Genomic DNA, 19,265 nt, shown 5'->3' with positions numbered 1-19,265 from the left:
ACACCAACCTTCCGGTGGCTGCAGCAAGAGAGGATCTAAGATGTGTCGGAGTAGCGGTTCTATTCCTGCGTGCACTTAATGTCAAATATCGGTCATCGGCACTGGTCGTAACAGTTGGCCGTCCTTGACTGAACCTCCTAGATGCCGAATCTGTGGTTTGAAATTGCCTCCAAAGTCTATGAACCACAGATGGACTCACATTTAGCCATCTGGCCACTTCTGATTGACTCTGCCCTGCCTCTAGTCTCCCGATGGCTCTCCATCGTAGTTCTTCAGGCAAATGATGCCTAGAGGTCATTATTACGAATTGGCTATCTCAGATTTTCAATGTCGCAATCACAGTAAAATTTGTGTGCTTTCTCTCAAACTTGGACTTTTATGCTCCAGGCAGATGACGTAAGCCGAGTGCAGCGCCACTAATTTGCATATTGCAATTTTACTCAGCTACTCTTAGTGGACAACATATGCAAATTTTGCACGGTTTGGCTTACTTTTGAAAGAGTTATCGCTATTTTTGTGATTTTTCCTTAATTTATGATAACCAGTGTACATAGATTTCATAACACACATGAAACGTTCAACTAGTTACAGAAATTTTTTTTTCAAGTATAAAGATACCTGAGCAAAGATACTTCGAATTGACAGCACATTAATTACAGGTAAAATATAATAATGAAACTAAGTCTCAGAAAAAGACATCATAGTTAAAACGAAATAATAGAAACTCACAATTCATCATGGATACTCAAAACCAGTAAAACCTGCTTAAAATTGTACAAAATGGCAGCTTCGTTATTAATCCAGTTCAATCTATCAAATTATTTATTATTCGTATTTTGTTCATCTAATTTTTTTAATATTGTGGTTTGAATAAGTTAACATATTTATTTATAAACGCGATATGTTGTGGTAATTTCTTTACTATTCTCTTTTCTGAAATAAAAAGATTAATTTACATATTAAAACTTGATATAGATTATATTTTATGCCATTGTCAAGTAAAATTTTAACCTATATAAATAATGGATACTAGAAACTACATTTGGCTGATACCTACACAATAAACTACAGCGCAAAGCAAGTTCATTCAAATTTTAAAGGTTAATTAACTTTTACCTCTTTAAGAAAAGTGTTTCAATTTGCAAAACTAAAATTCAATAGTTTCACACTCTTTTATATAAAATTCTAAAAAAGTATGAACTATTTTTTTAATCAGCTGTATTACTATATCAATTAACTACCAAACAAAACAAAAATGATGGTATTATATTTCGAGCAAGCCAACTAACAAATCTAAAGTGGCTCTGTAACGGGATGCGTAGCCAAATTTTTCAACAAAAAATAAGCAATTTTCAAGCACTCAAAAAATATTTTTAAGCACTTTGAAAAATATAATCAGACAGGGTTGGCAAGTTTTTGACAATTGATGGTTTTATTTACAGTGACGATGGCGTGTCACAAACGATGAAATTAACAAGAAAAATTAAATTTTCTATCGCTAATAGAGAAAGAATAGTTGGTCTCAGTTAACAGCAAAAATTCCGAGAAATTTTTTGATTCTGTTACAGAGGGCGGAAAATGAAGTCTGAAATTGAAAATCTCTTGCAAAATGCAGCAAGGTTGCACATGAGAGTCAAAAATCCTTACCACTGAATCAAGCTCAGTATACGCCAGTGATGACCCGCAAGTATTTCATCAAACATGTAAAACAAATGGTGTTTTCATACGCTAAAAACGACGGTAAGCCGTAATAGATTGGGTTTGAATTAATTGTGAAAACGTTGAATAGGACCATGTCTATTTGCATAATTTGTGGTGAAAATCCATATTGTAAAGAAAAATATCACATTTTGGAAAAGGAAAAATTAAGCACTTTTTAGAAAAACCCATGGAAAAAAACACCTTTAAGGGCTTTCAAAAAACGAAAATCAAAAATAAGCACTTTTTAAAAACGCAACAAACCCGTGTAAAAAAAAAATTAAAAAATAAAACTATTTTGGAGGGAAAAAACTGCAAATGTTACTGTAATTGTGGTGCAAATTAATTTAAAACTAATGTAATTTTTTTAACACATAGTTGCTACTAGAAGAGAGGAAAAAATAAATAGTTGAAATCTAACAATCAAAACAAACATGGAAATATTTAATAAAATAATTGATACTCATAACTATGACAACCCCACTTTATTGGTGGCTTTTATCATCTTATTAGCAATCAGAAAGAAATTATGAATTGTATTAATAAAAATTGCAGGTTGGCCTTTGTTGATGAAAATACTAAATATTTTATTTGTAAAAAAAACATTACTTAAAATAAAGTTATTGCACAAAAATATGATATTTAAAAAAAAAAAAATTTATTTGATTAAAAAAAAGAATTCATTTAACTATTTGAGGCTTTCGAAAACGTTTTCAAAATATTTTAACCACTCTCTTAGCCTCTAAGCTCTGTTCATTATAAACAATAAATTTATAATTCTTTAATTTTAAATTTTGTAAATAGTTCAATACATTTATGCATATATGAAGAAAATATTTACTTTAGGATATTTCAGAAATATATTCCTACTGATGATAAAACAACAAAAAACATAGCGAGAGATATTCATCACTTTTATAATAATGAAATGACATGAGAGTATTGAATTTTATAAACACACACTGGGTAATAAATAAAAAGATTAGAGCATGTTCATCTAAAATATATGAAGATAATAACGCATCATTCAATGAGGGAATTGCTGTTTGTAGTGTTATCCTATAAGAAATTATAACATACATTTAAAATAAATAATAATTTATAACAAAATTTTATAAATAAAGTGTATAAAGGTTTCTTTATTATTTAGCAAACTGATCAAATGATTGTTCTCTACTTTGAATGTCGGGATGCATTCGTAATAAGGTTTTGCTGTGAAAGAAAGCCTAACTGATAACATTTTCTATGAAAATATATTTTTAGCAAAGGAAATCTTTGGAGAATTTTTTATAAAAATGATTATAAGTTAATGAAATTGGCAATTAAACATAAGAGTTTTTATACACAAGCAAAGTGTGAATAAATATGTATTAAAGAGTCGTTTTGCAACGAAGACTTCTGATAATTTTCAAAGTGTTTATAAAAAATGCACAGTGGGAATAGTAAAAGAGCAAGGGCCCATATATGGTAGGCACTACAAAGGGGTACTGAGGGAGTTAATTTAAGCATTTGCTTCTCCCTCAATTAGAAATGGTTTTGTTTTTATGGCTACCGGGGCCGGTACCCCCTGAAGACGTCGGCTTCGGTGGTCATATTTTCTTTTTCTTTATTGCTACTTTTTTCTGAAATTTCTGCTGCTTTTTAGAGAATTTTTTTCAAAGAAGTTTTTTCTATTTTGAATTAGAAATATTTGTGTTTTCTTTTAGTACTGGTTTTTTGTCTCTTTTTCCCTCTCTCCACTACTGTGGTTTTTCTAGTTCTGTTTTCTCACCTTCACTTTTCAATTTTTTGTTGGCAACTTTATGTTTTTATTTTAAACTACTTTTGTTACTTTGCATTCAGGTCTGGCAAGTCTTGGAAATTAGTACCTATTTTTGAAGCGCTTGAGACATGTTGTTTCCAGTTGGCCTATCTTTTAAGCGAATGAAGTATTAATCAGGTAATGCAAATTCATTATCAGGGGTCTGTCCAGACATTTCGTGAAAGGTCCTGTTTTTGTAAGATTGCGAAAAAATTACTCGTAATTTGTGAATATAAAATAAACATTAAGTCACATCTTTCAACCAGGGTCCTGCTTTTGTGCAAGTAGGATCCTGTTATTGCAAAAAACTTTTTCAAGGAGTTTTTAAATTTTAAATAGATACAAGATTATGCTCAACACTGTAAAATTATAATTAAAAAAAATTATTTTAAAAAATAAACAGCAATTGCTGCTACTAAATTAGAGATGCAACATACAAATATTTGGTATTTAGCCTATATTGCTGAAAGCAGAATATTAATTGTGGACGAATAAAAGAAGCGTCTGCTGAAAACGAAGCTTAGTCCGTTTACATCAGTCTTTCTCCCCCCCTCCCTTGGGAAGGGTTTATTCGATTAACAAAATAATAAAGATAAACAAATTTGTGAAGGGTCTGATTAAAAGATATATTATTCTGTGAAGGGTCCGCTAACGGACCCAAATTTCTTCTGAACAGACCCCCGATTATTTTCAGTCGAAAATACACAAGAAACATACAATTTCATTTAAATTAGGACAGCACAATCTGCAGCTCATAGGATTAAATCAGATGATTTAAATAATGTCATCTCTGATTAGAAATAATAAATTGTCAGAACTATAAACTTGACTGAAAGGAAAAATAAGACTAAGATAATTTGCTAGGCAATATTTAAAGAAAAAAAGAAAAGAATTTATTAATAAGAAGTTGTTGGGAAAAAATAATAAAAATACATAAATAATCTGTGTAATAACTGAAGTTAAATCAATGTAGGAACATTTTTTAAAATCAAAAATAATCTGTGTATAATTGAAATTAAATCAATGTATTTTTTAAAACAAAAATGCAATAAATAATCAAAACGCAATATATTAGCATAGATTAAAATTTAATTATAGGAATTGTTCAGACAATTGCATTTAAGTAGGGCTAAAAAAGACCTTTAAAATAAGTCATTGGGTCTAAAGTAAAAAATTTGATTTCCAACACAATGTTAATTGCACATAAGTATGAAGTTTCTATATACAGTCAGACCTCGATATAAGGTCACCCTAAGGGACATTGCAAAAGTGACCTTTTAACCGATTCATTAGCAGTTCGTAACTAAGCACGTAAATAGTACACATGAGGATTTTTTAAAAATGGTAATACAAACGAAACGAAAACAATCAGCCATAAATTAAATATTTAAGTCAATAAATTTTAACAGAATTAGTAAAGAATTAAAGAAAGCTAGATTTTTAAAAAAATTTTATTTAAAATATAGCTGTTTACAAATTTTCTCAAAGTGTGCATACATACATTACATCTTGCCATATTTAAAATAAATAATTTATGCAGGTCTGCCTCGTTTTCATTTTTCGTACAATTTTTTCTAGATTTTGTAACTTCTCAAAATGTTCCTCAGCTTCCTCATGGTTTGTAAAAAAAATTCGTATGACATTTATTCTATTGAAGACTTCTGCTTGGGTTACAGCTACAGTCTCAGGATCACTGTGAAACAATTTCAGAAATTGTAGCTTGTCCGTTGGTTGCAACATTTTCATAGAACTCGAGAGGGGTAATTGCCTTGTATAAAAGTTAAACAGGCTTTTGTTAGAAAAAAGCTCCCCTTGCCTCAGATAAAAATGACCTTATAAGTGATAACAATTTTTAAAACTTGACCATATATCCGATAATCTGTAACAAAGAATTCCCATTCAGTGAGCCCAAACTTTATATGCGGGGTGACCCTATATGCGGATGACCTTATATCGAGGTCTGACTGTATTTTTTATATTTTTTTATACCCTATAAGTTAAAATAAATTTGAAAGAGGAATTTTAAACTCTGAGACAGTCATCATATGTTTGTATAAAAATAAGATGAAGATTACTTACTAAATTTGTATGATAAACTTGGACTATAAAACACTTAATTTTTAACCTCATCATTTGCATTTTTAATAATGAATGCTTGTACAGTCTTTCCTTCATCCGATTCTTTAACAACTCTGTTCTTTTCCAAACAGGTTCTTTGCCTCGATCACCAAAAAGTTTCTCAGGCCCTGTAAACAAACAATATTTTATACAACATATTTCATTTCTAAGCCCATAAAAACTTATTACACTACTTACACTACAATTAATTAAGCATCATTGTCATCAATAATAGTTTGGTGCACCCCTTAAACATATTAGTACCAAATAAAATATAATTTATAATATAAATAAAATAATTGAAATAAATATAATTTATGATTAATTAAACCACATAGAATCTGTAGTGACCACATTTCTTAAGTTTAATAAACATTCATTCTTGGCGGATTTTAGAAAATAGACACTATTACATAATTTCACAGTAAATACGGCAGAATCTAAATAAATATACTTAGCAAAAAATTTTAATAAATAAAGAAAACTATTCTTATCGTAGTGTGGAAGTCATTGCCAGGAGGATGGGTCATTGGGTATATGTTTCAGACAAATAAAAACATTTTTCCTGAATTATAAGATTTAAATTCCTTAAAGATCCAAGATAGAGATTAAAATAAATCTTTCTGAAGGTATTCAGCATATATACATTTTTCATTTTTATACATTACAATACTACTACATACTAATACATTACATACTAATAATTACATTATTGAAATACATTTTTTCTCTTTAGAGAACAATTGTGATTTATTTAACTTCATCTCCCTGAAATACTGGGCCACAGTGATATTCATTATTTTTATTAACCTCAGCATCCTAACCAGAATGGCAGGTTCATCTTCTATAACTTAGATGGTGGTTAGATTCTCCATTAAAAAAACATCGATAAAATGATTTCTGAAGAAATATGACAGCCTAGAGAAAGCACTTATAAAAATGTAACTTAGAACTTTCATTCAGATAATGTATAGATATTTAATTAATGTTTCACTAAATTTCGGTAATAAACAAAAAGAATTATATTTTTTCCGTAACAAGCCTTAAACAAGTGTAATATACAAAATTTAATTTTATACAATTAATGTTCAAAAGAAAAATAATTATGAAAAAACAATGCTTTTATTAATAAAAACCAGCCCGTGCTTATCACTCACCACCTCGCCAAATGCGATAAAATCTTAAATTTGGTAAATAAAGTTGTGTTTTAGTGAAAGTGCTAGAGAATTATTTTTTTCCACTGGAAAGAAAATGTAAAATAATTTGTTTCTAAGATTTGCATTTGGCGAAGACTTTCAAAAATTAGCGATGACTTTACATAGTTGGCTAATAATTAGAAATCCTTAGTGCAGGCAACCCTTATAATAAGGTAAATTATGCATAAAATTACAGCTGCATTTATTATAAAAGTAATTTTAAACATACATTACCACGTGCGTTCTTAAGTTTAATGGCTATTAATAAAATACGTTAATTTAGTCTGAGTTTTTTGTTTGAAATGCAAACAAAAAGGGAAAGGAATTTTACTGCTTTCTCTAAAATTGGCTTCAAAAATCAGTTCAAAGTCATTTCCCCCATAAAATGCGTTAAAAATGTTTTCGGAAATAGGGAAAGTGGATTTCAAAGAAAAGTTAATTAAATAGAAAATTCACTTCGCTGTTTGGAAGTTATTTAACGAAGAAATTTCAAAAATGTTCTTTGTTCCTTGGAAAAATTTGTAAAATAGAGAAATTCGCAAAATAGAAGTTCGTTAAATAGAAGTTCCGACTGTATATAAATTCAATATCTAGGTATATAATGGCCTATGGAGCAAGAATGATAATTCATATTATTAAAAACAATGCTAAGACTAAAATACTTTGAACTAAATTCATTTCATATTATTAAATACTTATTAGAAACTAGTCGTGAAATAAAGGAAAGTTATTTCTATTGAACCCCTTGAGATTTGTAAGATAGATACCAAATAAAGAGAAATTCATTTAAAGTAGAAAAATAATTAAAAATAGTTCTTGGCAGCACAAATATTTTATCACTATTTTTTTAAAAAAATGGACAAGGTATTTAATAGATTTTAAAAGCATATACCTAAATAGACATAAAACTAAATGTGCATGATTGAAATATTTATTTATTTATTGACAATAAAATAGCAAATTATTTTACCTACAAATGCTAATTTATGATTTCAAAAATTACACTCCATTATTAACGGCACTCTGTTTTTTTCCCCCTTTTCCTTTCTATTTGTTCAACAGTATGAAATAAAACTTAAAAAAACATTGCAATTTTAAGAATATAAATATTGGATAAAAATATTTTCAATTCAAATAAACAATTTCATTAAAAATATTTATTTATATTAAAATATTAAAAAAAAGTAAAATCAAGTGGTTTAAATGAGGGCATGCCTGGTTAAATATTAAAAAATGAGGCTTATTTTTCGAAGAAATTAAACTTCCTAACAATTACAGGCCCCATAGAAACCTTGGCATTAGAAGGTCAAAAATTTATATGACTGCAAACAGTATTCTTACTTTCATCACCTAGAGGAGGCAAATAGTAGTCAACATACATTTCCCCAGCCTCTAACGTAAAATCCAAAGCTAATTCACAGACTTCTCCATATGGTGATGCACGAAATTCAGCAAGTTTCTCTGAACTTTCATGTAGCAACTATAAACATAAAAAAGACAATAAAATTTTTTTCAGAAGAACATAGCTTTGAAATGAGAAAATAAATTAATTTTGCAGAGTCTTAATATCATTTAACTCTTATTGGCAGGGATGCAGCAGAGAAATTCCAGCACTTTTTTTTAGTGAGGTGAAAAGTGGTTCTGAAACTTTAATGAACATACTATTGTGGAGAAAATGGAACTAGCAACGCCCCCTAGCGAGGAACTAGAAAAAAACTCAGAGACAGTGAGAGAGTGTGAACGAAAGGTAGAAAGCCTGCCATGTAGAGCTCCTTATTTTCTTCTTCTTCATATGTGTTTTATATGTTATGTTTGTGAATGTGCTGAGCACTAACTATAGTCATGTTGTTTACAATAAAATAGAAAGTTAGCAAGCCGGTTGTTTTAATTCCTCCCCCCCCCCTATGCACGACACTTCACACTACTAATTTTCATTAAATAGTCTTAGCATTTTAAATTAAAAAAAGTTTTAGTATAATTTACACACAATGCTAACAAAGTGAAAGCTAACTTTTCTAATTCGCTAAGTTTGAAAACATTTATATTGGAATATGATAATGATCAGATGATTTGATAATTTACATCAAAAGTTATCTTTAATAATTATAAATACTTTTTCTCAACAGTAAGGTGACTCCAGTTCTGATAAATAAAAAAAATTTCACACTACAACGCATAATATACTAAGAAACTTTATAACTCCTCATAATACAGATGGTTGAAAATTGCTGGAAATAAAAAATTTTCTTTTAAAAAAATTTTTAATGCATCTCTTAAAAGTGTGTAATCTTCTGTGAACTGATAGAATCAAATTCTCAAATCCACTGATATTACTTGTGATAATTGCATAATTTGTTTTTTTTTTTTGTTAGATTACAGCTGATTTTGACGTGATTTAAAATCCCATAACATTTAATAAATATTACGACTAACGAACTTCGAATCATGCATTAAATTTTTGATGTACTTGTTTATGCCAATTTCATCATAAATGCAGAGTTATTATTCATGAATTATTACAACACATTTCTACAAAAGTGATAACTCAAGTTAGATTAAGATTTGAGTTATCACTTTTCGGCTAGCTCTGCTTTTACCGAATTAATCATAAAATATAAGTGATGCTTGTATCTTTTTTTGGTAGACTACTGCTGATTTTCACAGGATTTTTAGAATCCCAAAACATTTAATAAAGATATTACAACTAACGAGCCTCGAATCGTGCATTCAATCGTCAATCGTACTTTATTTATGTCTATTTCATCAGAAATTCCAAGTCATTTTTAGTGAATTATTACAAAACATTTCTACATGGTTTTAAAAGTCCTTATATTTTTAAATCCATATTATTACTACACTCAAAGTTGAATCACATATTTAAATAACACAGGAAAACAATTTTTTTCTATTGCGGGAGATTTTAAAATAGATTTTAAATACTTTCACATTGCTGATTTCAAATCAGGGTTGGGTTTTTGACATGACAAGGGTATAATACAGGTTTAAACCGTCAAAAACTGAAGTTTGCCAAGAAAATATATAAACTTTAAAACTACCAACAGTTGCCATGCTTTATATTGAAATTTAATTATACTATAGGTCAGGGGTGGCGAACCTTTATGCACCAACGTGCCATTCTTTCTAAAAAATTGTTTAATGAAGTCACAGACGTGCCGTCAAATAATTTTGACTTCATGATTATTGGGAAAATAATAATACTAAATACTATTATCTTAAAACTCTTTATTTACACTGAAAAAAATATATATTTTGCAATGTCTCAGTTATACGCGCAATTCAACTTAATAAGTTCACGCCGGTAAAAGTAAAAATACTGTTACGGGAAAAGACAAAATACTGGTAGAAGAACTATTTCAATATTAGATAATATTCGGGAGGAGTTAATCCATTCTCAACAATAACAATTCGCTGTAAGGAAATTTATCACGGCAAAGAAGCAACTCAATATAAAAATTGCATCCGTTAAAAACAATTGGTAGTTATGGATTTTTATTATTCCCGGAAAAAAACTAAAAAATGAAATTTATTGTTACCAGTTTCTACTCCGGTGATCTGCCAAGATGAGAAAATCTAGCGTGACCCACCGGTGGGTCACCCCGGCGTGAACGTGCTAAAGTAGCATCAGTGGGACTTCTGTTGTTGCAGATTAGATGACAAATAACTTATATTAGGTTGTAAGATATTAGTTTAAGCAGGACTGTTGATTTTCTTTTTGCTAGTTATTTATTGTTAGCTTGTTTTTTTATGGTTATTAATTGTTTTTTTAGCATTAATTGCTTTTATTATTAATTATTGTTTATTATTTTGTTTGTTTTTGTGAATTTTAATTTAATTGTTACATATGCTTCATAATGTAATAACATTTGTGTAATAACAATTCATAGTGCAATAACAATTGTGATCGGTGACGTGCCCAAGATATTGTGCAGTGTGCCATAAATGGCGCGCGTGCCATTGGTTCGCCATCCCTGCTATACGTAATCAGCAGGTTTTAAAATATTTTTTAATTAAAATTAAGGTAAAATAACAGATTTAAAATCTGAGAAATTTATATTCAAATGCATGTGCAGAAAAATTTGACACAAAAATTGTTTAAATATTTATATTTTGAAAAAAAAAATTTTTTTTTTTGATATTTAAGAAAATTAAAAGTTTATTACTATGCACTTTTGACATATAAGGAACATATAACTAATATTTATAAGGAACTTACAAGTTATGTTGTATAAATACAAACTTGATACAAGAGTATAAAGATTTTTTTTCAATGTTATACCGAATATCTTTATTATTCAGTATGTTAATTTGAATTTAAAAGTAGTTATATTTATGAATACTAATGATAAATATAATTCATATTGTTTATTATATTTATTTATAATTATTACACTTATCATTTTAAAACAATTTTTATCTCTTAATTTTTTTTCCACTTGTATTAAGAATACAAATAATGTATATCTTGAAAGCAAGAAGTAATTATTCAACAGCTGAATATTTAGATATTCAACAAAACTATATAGTATTCAGCAAAATGAAATTCACAAGTATTTGGATAAACTAAATTTTCAGCATAATAAATGAATGGGCTGAATATACTGTAAATCGACACTAACTACTCTGTGTATTTAACAACCTGTTTAAAAGATTTTTCTTTAAAAGATGTCTAATGTACAAAACTGCTAATGTTTAGTTTGGGACCAAAATATATTAAATTCGTATTGTATTGTTATATTAAAAATCTAACAGATATTAAGTTTTAAGAATAAGTACCTGTTTTTGAGCGTTTCAAAAAGGTCTACTTTTATTAACATTTTGTATACATACCTCTAATAAGATTTAAAGACTGAACTTATTTTTTGACTAATTAACACAGTCTTGTGTTGTTTACCAGAAATTCAGACAGAGCTATCTGACCCTAAAATGCACTTTCCTATGATAATGGCTTGCATATTAAATAATTTTTTTTTCCTAAAAAAACTAAATATGTTTATCTATTTTATGAATTTATTTCTTACAACAAACAAAACAAAAATAGCAGCACTAATCATCTTATACTAATCACTGATATAAATCAGTAACTTCTTCCTAATGTCATCCATTTCTCTATTTTTCATTTCAACATTATTTTCTGTCCCAGCCCTACAAATTAAAAAAAAATAATAATCGTAATTTAACTTAAGATAGCAATTGAAAACATGGGGGGAAGAGACCAGATCATTAAATTTAATTTTTATTTTTAACTAAAATATTTGTCGCATTTTTAAGGAAATAAAAAAAAAATAATTAAAAAAACTATTGGGAACGAGATTAATTGATGGAATTTAGTTCACTGATTTTTTTCTCAAGACTGAAGAGTGGCACCCATGTGCATGTTATGAAGCCAATGGCGTTTGTAGGGTCCAACCTACCTTAATAATAAAGTTTCCATAGGTGTCAACTGATAATGAAAGCAAATAACTCAATAACAAGCTTTTATTGTAAACAAAAATAACAGTAACGAAATCAGTAAATTAAACTATTCCGAATAAATCATTATGTTCCAAAATATGGTTACAATTAACCATAAGCAATAGTTTTCAAAATATGGTTACAACTAACCATAAATTGACTGAAAAAGTAGAAAAACTCGAAACAAGGGTAACTGGAAATATGGGAAATAATGAGAGAGGGGCAGTAGCGTTTAGAGATAATCGAAATAATGAGAGAAGGATTGGTCCCTGTTACAATTGTGGTAGAGTTGGGCACAAGGGCGCCGGCAGAATAATATAAAAGGGGGTGCAACCCTCTAACAAACTAACCCCCCCCCAAAAAAAAATTAAAATATTCTGTTATTACATTTTGTTTTGTTATTACATGTACTTACATCTGTTAAATTTTTTCAAGATACATTTCTTCATTTTTAAAAAGATATTTAAAAAAAAAGTACTAATTTATGTGGTATGAAATATGGAGGAATAGAGAAAATTCTTATGAATCCCTCGAATACATCGATTTAGTTATGGAGGCCACACCGTTTTATCCAACTGTAGCGGAGACAATCAAAATTGGCCTAACTCTTCCAGCTACTACGTGCACTATTGAATGCACTTTTAGTACAATGCGACGTACTAAAACATGGAATCTGTCTACAATGTCTCACGAGAGATTAAGTTATCAAGACGATTGTAATTCTTGTTTGATTTCAAAAAAATTTAATTGTTATGTATCAATAATTACTTAATTATTTGTTTTTGAATAAAAATATTTTTAATAAAAATTTTTAGGCGCTTTAATAGATTAAAAAAAAGCCAGGGGGGTGCAAGTGCACCCCCTTGCACCCCGCTGCCGGCGCCCTTGGTTGGGCATATTGCTAGATACTGCCGTACCAGACAGAGAATGGGTAGAAATGTCCAAAGTCAACCTGTAGATAATACAGTTGAAGACATTTGACAGGAAAACTAAGTTTGGGTCAGCCCAAGTTCGTGCAAATTTATACTAATGAGGGTAAGTGTGACTTTTGAGAATTTTAAAGTTTTATCTCTTATTGATTCAGGAGCAGCTCTTAATTTAATCAGGGCTCGAAAAAACTCAGAAATTTTACCCGTCCCCGGGGACGGCTTGTCCAACAATGTACCCGTCCTCATTTGAAACTAACCCGTCGCTTCTAAATAATAATAAAAAAAAATTTTCTTCTTATTTATTACAAACATTTATATAAATTACACAATGAATTAGTAGCTACTAGGATTACATTATACAGTAATAAAAGAAATACTAGGTAACTAATAGTAAAACCTAATATTTCTTTTATGAAATAATTTAAATGACATAGGTCAAGTTATCTGGAATGTCAATTTATCCGAGGGTACTACGTTTTTTAAATGAATCAAATATGACGTTTGCCAGTACCACAATAAAGCCTATGATTTACAGAGGTTTCTGCACATAAATCTGAAAGGGGTTTTCCATTTAGGTGGATGTTCATAATTGCGTTTAACGCTTACGTAATGTGTTTTTTTTGTAAGTTCATTGCTGAAAAGTCCCTTTCAACTGCTGCAGTACTATCACGAACACTAACGGGAAAACGGCCGTCCGAGCGGGCGTCTGATTCGAGAAATTCGTTGTTCACGGGAAATTTTTGACCGCCGAGGACGGGGGGTTTTTCGAGCCCTGAATTTAATTGAAGAATCCTTCTTACCTTCTAACATTACGCGTCAAAACTGCAATGTGTGTGTTTCATCTGTGGCAGACAGTAAGATTGCTTTACAGCATAAAGTTCAAATTAATATTGAAGTTGGCTCGTACAAATGCAAATGTTATTTTTATGTTTTACCCTCTAGGTTATCAAGAAATTTTACCACGCTTTTGGGAAATAATTTCCTGCATAAGCACAGATGCATCATTGATTATCAAGCTAATAAAATTCAAATAGGTGAAGAAAAGATATCTTGGTAATGTTTTGAAGAGGGAAAATTTTAAATGTAATTGGAGAGGAAATGTTTGGAAAGGAGATATTTATGGTTATTTAGACAAGAAGTATACCCTTACACCTCTTTCAGAATCGATAGTCAATGTAAATCCAAGTGCCACCTATTATTAGCTAACATCAGAAAATCGGTAAAATCTAACGTTATCTTGCACAACTTCTAATATTAGAATGATACAAGAGGTCGCTGTTTGCTCTGCATTATATAATATTAGATTCTATGCAAACTAATATTTAGTTTTATAATGTCATTCAATGCATAATTTACATAACAATGCAAGAAATACTAAATAAATTTTTTTTAGCGAACTCTGCTACCATCCATTTTCCTCCCTCTTACTCCGAAGTATATCTTATGTTCTGCTGATTTTTTTGAATATTTCAAATTTATTTAAGACTAGGGGGCTGAGCCCCCTGTTCGCTGCCGCTCACCAACCCCGATCACTGCTTCGCAATAATTGTCTTTCCTTGGCAGAAAACAATTTTTCTATTAAAGTTAAAATTATTCACTTAACATATATGTACTAAAAAGGAATTCTGTTTACTTACTCTTGTGCCTCTACTTCCCACGTCTAAATATTATTCTCAAACATTACTTTACCCAAATATTAGATCTCTTGGTGAACGGAAGTGATTTTAGAAGTAATCATTTTTTAAAATAACATTTATATTCTTATAGCATTGCATTGTTCAAGCAAATTTGAGTTCACAACCATAATTTAATACTCTCGCAAATAGCAGCAGCACTGGAAAATAAATTTAAATTAGGGATACAAAAATATTCAAAGGAAAACAATACCTTTTCGACTATTGTTAATTTTATGCTGATGACAACCTAAACAATATGGAAATTAATGAGGGAAAACTGGATCCTACCACGTGATTTTCCAGCCAATAAAAATGCGCCGACAACAATGGAAAACTGCGACACCATCATTGAATTTTTATATATAGTAAGAAATAATACCATATCACAACTTTTATTGATATTTTTTTCTTTTCTTCATACAATGGGCTTTCAGACAAATTTTATACAATTAATAATTTTCAAGTCTTTAATTTTAAAATTTACTCTTAATTTTTTAAAAAAAGGAGCTTATTTTATCAAAATCTCAATTGAATTTGTTAGTTTGTAATGTATATATATATATATATATATATATATATATATATATATATATATATATATATATATATATATATATATATATATATATATATATATATATATATATATATATATATATATATATATATATATATATATATATATATATATATATATATATATATATATATATATATATATATATATACCCAGGTAGCAAAAAGATATGATCTAATATTAGAAAGATGCAATTATAATACTACCGTGCTAGAAAACGCAAGACTCTTGAATCCTATCTTCTAATATTACAACTAATATCATATAAAATTAAATAGTCTTCGATCTAACATTCGAACTTTCAAAATTATTATCTATTTCATTATTTTTGGTCCAGCGCCACATTTTTGCGAAATCCCATATTATTAATAAATAAACATTTATTTATGAAAGAAAACGATAAATTAAATATTACTTAAATATCATTTTTAGCCAATGCAAAGAAAACGAAAAATAATATTAGTGGTAGTTTGCGAACGATTGAACTCGAAAAAATTTTTCAACTGTTGATGTTGAGTTGTAACTCCTTCAATGCCTTTTTACAAGACGACCTTGCCATCTTGATTTCGCTAAGCAGCTTTCATTTCAATAATTTGAAACACGATGTGTTTGAGATGTTGTAGAACAATTCAGTGTTTAAGAAACTTGACAGCTAAATTAGAGCATTTAAGAATTAATTTATTGATCATGTATCCAATAAAGTCAGTAAATATATTTTTTGTTGTGATTATTATTGTTCACTCGTAGTTGTTGACTTCTTTGTTGAAACGTATTGTCTAGCTGTAAGTAATAAGCACTGTTTTTCTGCAAAAATGAAAAAGACAAAAGTAATGGTCTGTAAACAAATTAGCCGTGTTAAATAAAACATATATATATATGTATAATCTGCTACTTTTAGCTTAGTTAAAACCATTATATTGTAGAATGTTTAAAGTTTAATACAAACAATATTGCTAGCATATTAAAATTTCATGTTTAAAATATTGTACAACAATGAATTAAAAATTTTTATTTGAATATAGGCTAATTTGTATGTTTTTGATGCATCATTATTTATATTAATTTGTAAATGATTAAAAAATAAACAATAATATGGTCTATTTAAAATGGTGATTATGATGAATGTAGAGCTTTGATTAAATTATATTTTTTGAATAAATTCCTATTAGAAATAATCTAATGCTGTAAAAATTTAGTTAAGCTATAAGAAAAAGAAATATTTAACAAATGTTGGGTATGCATACTGACTTTTAAAGAATGCTATGTCAAAATATTTGGGAGAAAGGGTGAACTATATTTAATATATATTTACAACTTTGAAATATGTGAATTGTTAGAGAATTCTCCTTCTATATGATTTTTTCAACCATGAATTGATGATTTTGAATTCTCATAGTATCTTTTTACATTGATGTTTTTTTAAATTTACATTAATCAAATTTTAAAATAAGCAATGGAGGAAAATAAGCAATTGTTTATTTAACACTTTTCGCCACTTTTTTGTTGGCTTGTCACAAAGAGTTTTGCAGTTTGAATTTTTTTTCATTGGAATGATAAGGAAAAAAATAAATTTTTAGTAAACAAGTTTGCCATGTTAAAATAATTATTAATTAATCAATTACTTTTTAGTTAAAACCATTGCATTTTAGAATGTTTGAAATTTTATTCACAAGTCGAACACTGTTGTTACATTATTTGAATTTCCTGTTTTATATATTGTAAAACGATGAGTTAAATATCTTTATTTTCATTTCATGAATATAGACAGATGTTTTTATATATGATTAATTATCTTAATTTATAAATTATAGCAAATAGTTAAAAAATAAGCAACAATATGGTCTATTCAAAGTGTGTTTACGTTAAATGAAGAACAGTGATTAAAAGGTGTTAAAATTTTTATTTATGAAGTTTTTAAAAAAAATGTGAACATTTCCTATTATCTCTATGAGCTTATACAATGTACGAAAATATTTTAATAGTTAAGTGCCATTGTACTTAATCTTTAAAAAATATTAAAAATTATAGAATTAGATATATTTTTATATCTGTATATATACTTGAATATTCACTTCAGTTGAAAAGGGCTTGAGCGTTTTGAACTATAATTTCTTTTTTTAAAAATAATAAAAATTAAGAAAGAATAAAATTATTATTTGAAAGCGGTTATAAGTGAAATATTCTTGTTCGGTGATACTGAGATTTTATGGTGCAGATATTGTTACGGAAATCTACCCATTAAATTGTAAACATTTTCAAATAAAATGATTTAAGTTTTAAAGAAATATTCAATGCTTAATAGTTTTAATTTTACTTTAACTAATTTAATGTTTTCAATATAAAGTAATGAAGAGGTTTAAATTTAGTGTTTTCAATGTAAAGTTAATTTTTTCCCTTATAATTTTAGCTTCGTCTGCTGGATAAACAAACAAGCTTATCTACCAGGAAGGAGCCATTCAATTTTGAGATTGGGTGCTGCACAATGTAAATGGAAATTAACATTCTGGTAGAAAACTGGGAGCCATATGTTCGATCCTGACAGAAAACAAAACGACTGGAGGTATCGTGATCTGTCCCGCCAACTGCAATCGCCAAATAGATTTTAAACTTGCAATTTTTTAAACAAAAAAATATGTATATGTTTGCCCGGAGTTATACCTTTCGAGTTTGTCCTATTCTGTAATGTTTAGTTTAGTTTAATAAATATTTATTAAATAATTATTACAATAATAATTAGTCTAATAAATAATTATTGTTTAATAAAGTTTTTAAATAAATTTCTATTAGATATAATCTGAGATTAAAAATTTAACTAAACAATAAAAAATAAATATTATGCATATTGACTTTTAAAGAACGTTATGTAAACATATTTCGGGGGAGGGGCAAAATATAATTAATATATATATTACAACTTTGAAATATGTGAATTGTTAAAGAATTCTCTTTCTACATGGTTTTTTCAACCATAAATTAATGATTTTGAATTCTTATAGTATCTTTTTTATATTGATGTACTTATACGATTCTTAAAATAAGCATTTGTTTATTTAATATTTTTCGGCACTCTTTTTGTTGACTTGCCCCATAGCGAGTAATGATTTGCTGGTCTAATAAAAGAAGTTGAAAGGTTTTGCAATTTGATTTTTTTTAAAAAATATATGATAGTTTGTTTGGAAAGGCTTATGAGCTAAATTCTTTTAGTTGATCTCCTTCCCACTGTGTTATTTTTTGTGTGACACTAACGAAATTTTTTTACGCTGGTAACGATGCCGGAATTTAACCATTTAATTTCGTTGTAAAGGATATTACAATTTCTGAAAAACATTTTCAAATTAAATAATTAAAGTTTCGAATAAATATTCAATGTTTAATAGTTTTAAATTTGTTTTTTTTTTTTTTTTCATTGCAAAATCTAATTTCTTTTCTTTTTAAATTTCAGTAGGGGAGTGTCCGGTACCCCCACCCACTGTCAATTTCATATGTATAGAGTATTTTTTATATGGTAATATGATAAACAATAGTTTTGAAAATATGTTGAATACATAGTCATGAAATTAAGAAAAATTGGTTGAATGCTTTGATTAAACTCCATATTAATACTTAAAAAAATAATTTTTTCTATACATACAGCATTAAAGTATGTAGTCTTAAGTTTAATTTGCACAAAGAAAGAAGTTTGTATGTAAGAAATTTTTCGAGTAATTACAAATTTACAAAAAAAATTGGATTTCGTGTAGCCCCGCTCACATGAATGTCGGGTATCACCGCCCAATTTTATTTCGTCGATAAATGTAC

At 28.2% G+C, this 19,265-nt stretch overlaps 2 long non-coding RNA genes across 2 annotated transcripts; one reads left to right on the top strand and one right to left on the bottom strand.

Annotated features, from left to right (window-relative positions):
• Positions 1-3,373: 3,373 nt before the first annotated feature.
• On the top strand, positions 3,374-8,685 carry LOC147805258 (uncharacterized). The gene is made up of 2 exons (XR_015428616.1): positions 3,374-3,637; positions 8,403-8,685. It is a non-coding gene; the product is annotated as an uncharacterized LOC147805258 (long non-coding RNA).
• LOC147805259 (uncharacterized) lies at positions 5,164-8,415 on the bottom strand. Its single transcript, XR_015428615.1, has 2 exons — positions 8,155-8,415; positions 5,164-5,745 (listed from the first exon to the last, which is right to left on the bottom strand). It is a non-coding gene; the product is annotated as an uncharacterized LOC147805259 (long non-coding RNA).
• Positions 8,686-19,265: the final 10,580 nt, after the last annotated feature.

This window comes from Parasteatoda tepidariorum, chromosome 8, assembly GCF_982258835.1.
Source record: "Parasteatoda tepidariorum strain Cologne lab strain chromosome 8, Ptep-v5.0, whole genome shotgun sequence".
NCBI classification, from domain to species: domain Eukaryota; kingdom Metazoa; phylum Arthropoda; class Arachnida; order Araneae; family Theridiidae; genus Parasteatoda; species Parasteatoda tepidariorum.
This window is presented reverse-complemented; position numbering and strand designations above follow the sequence as displayed.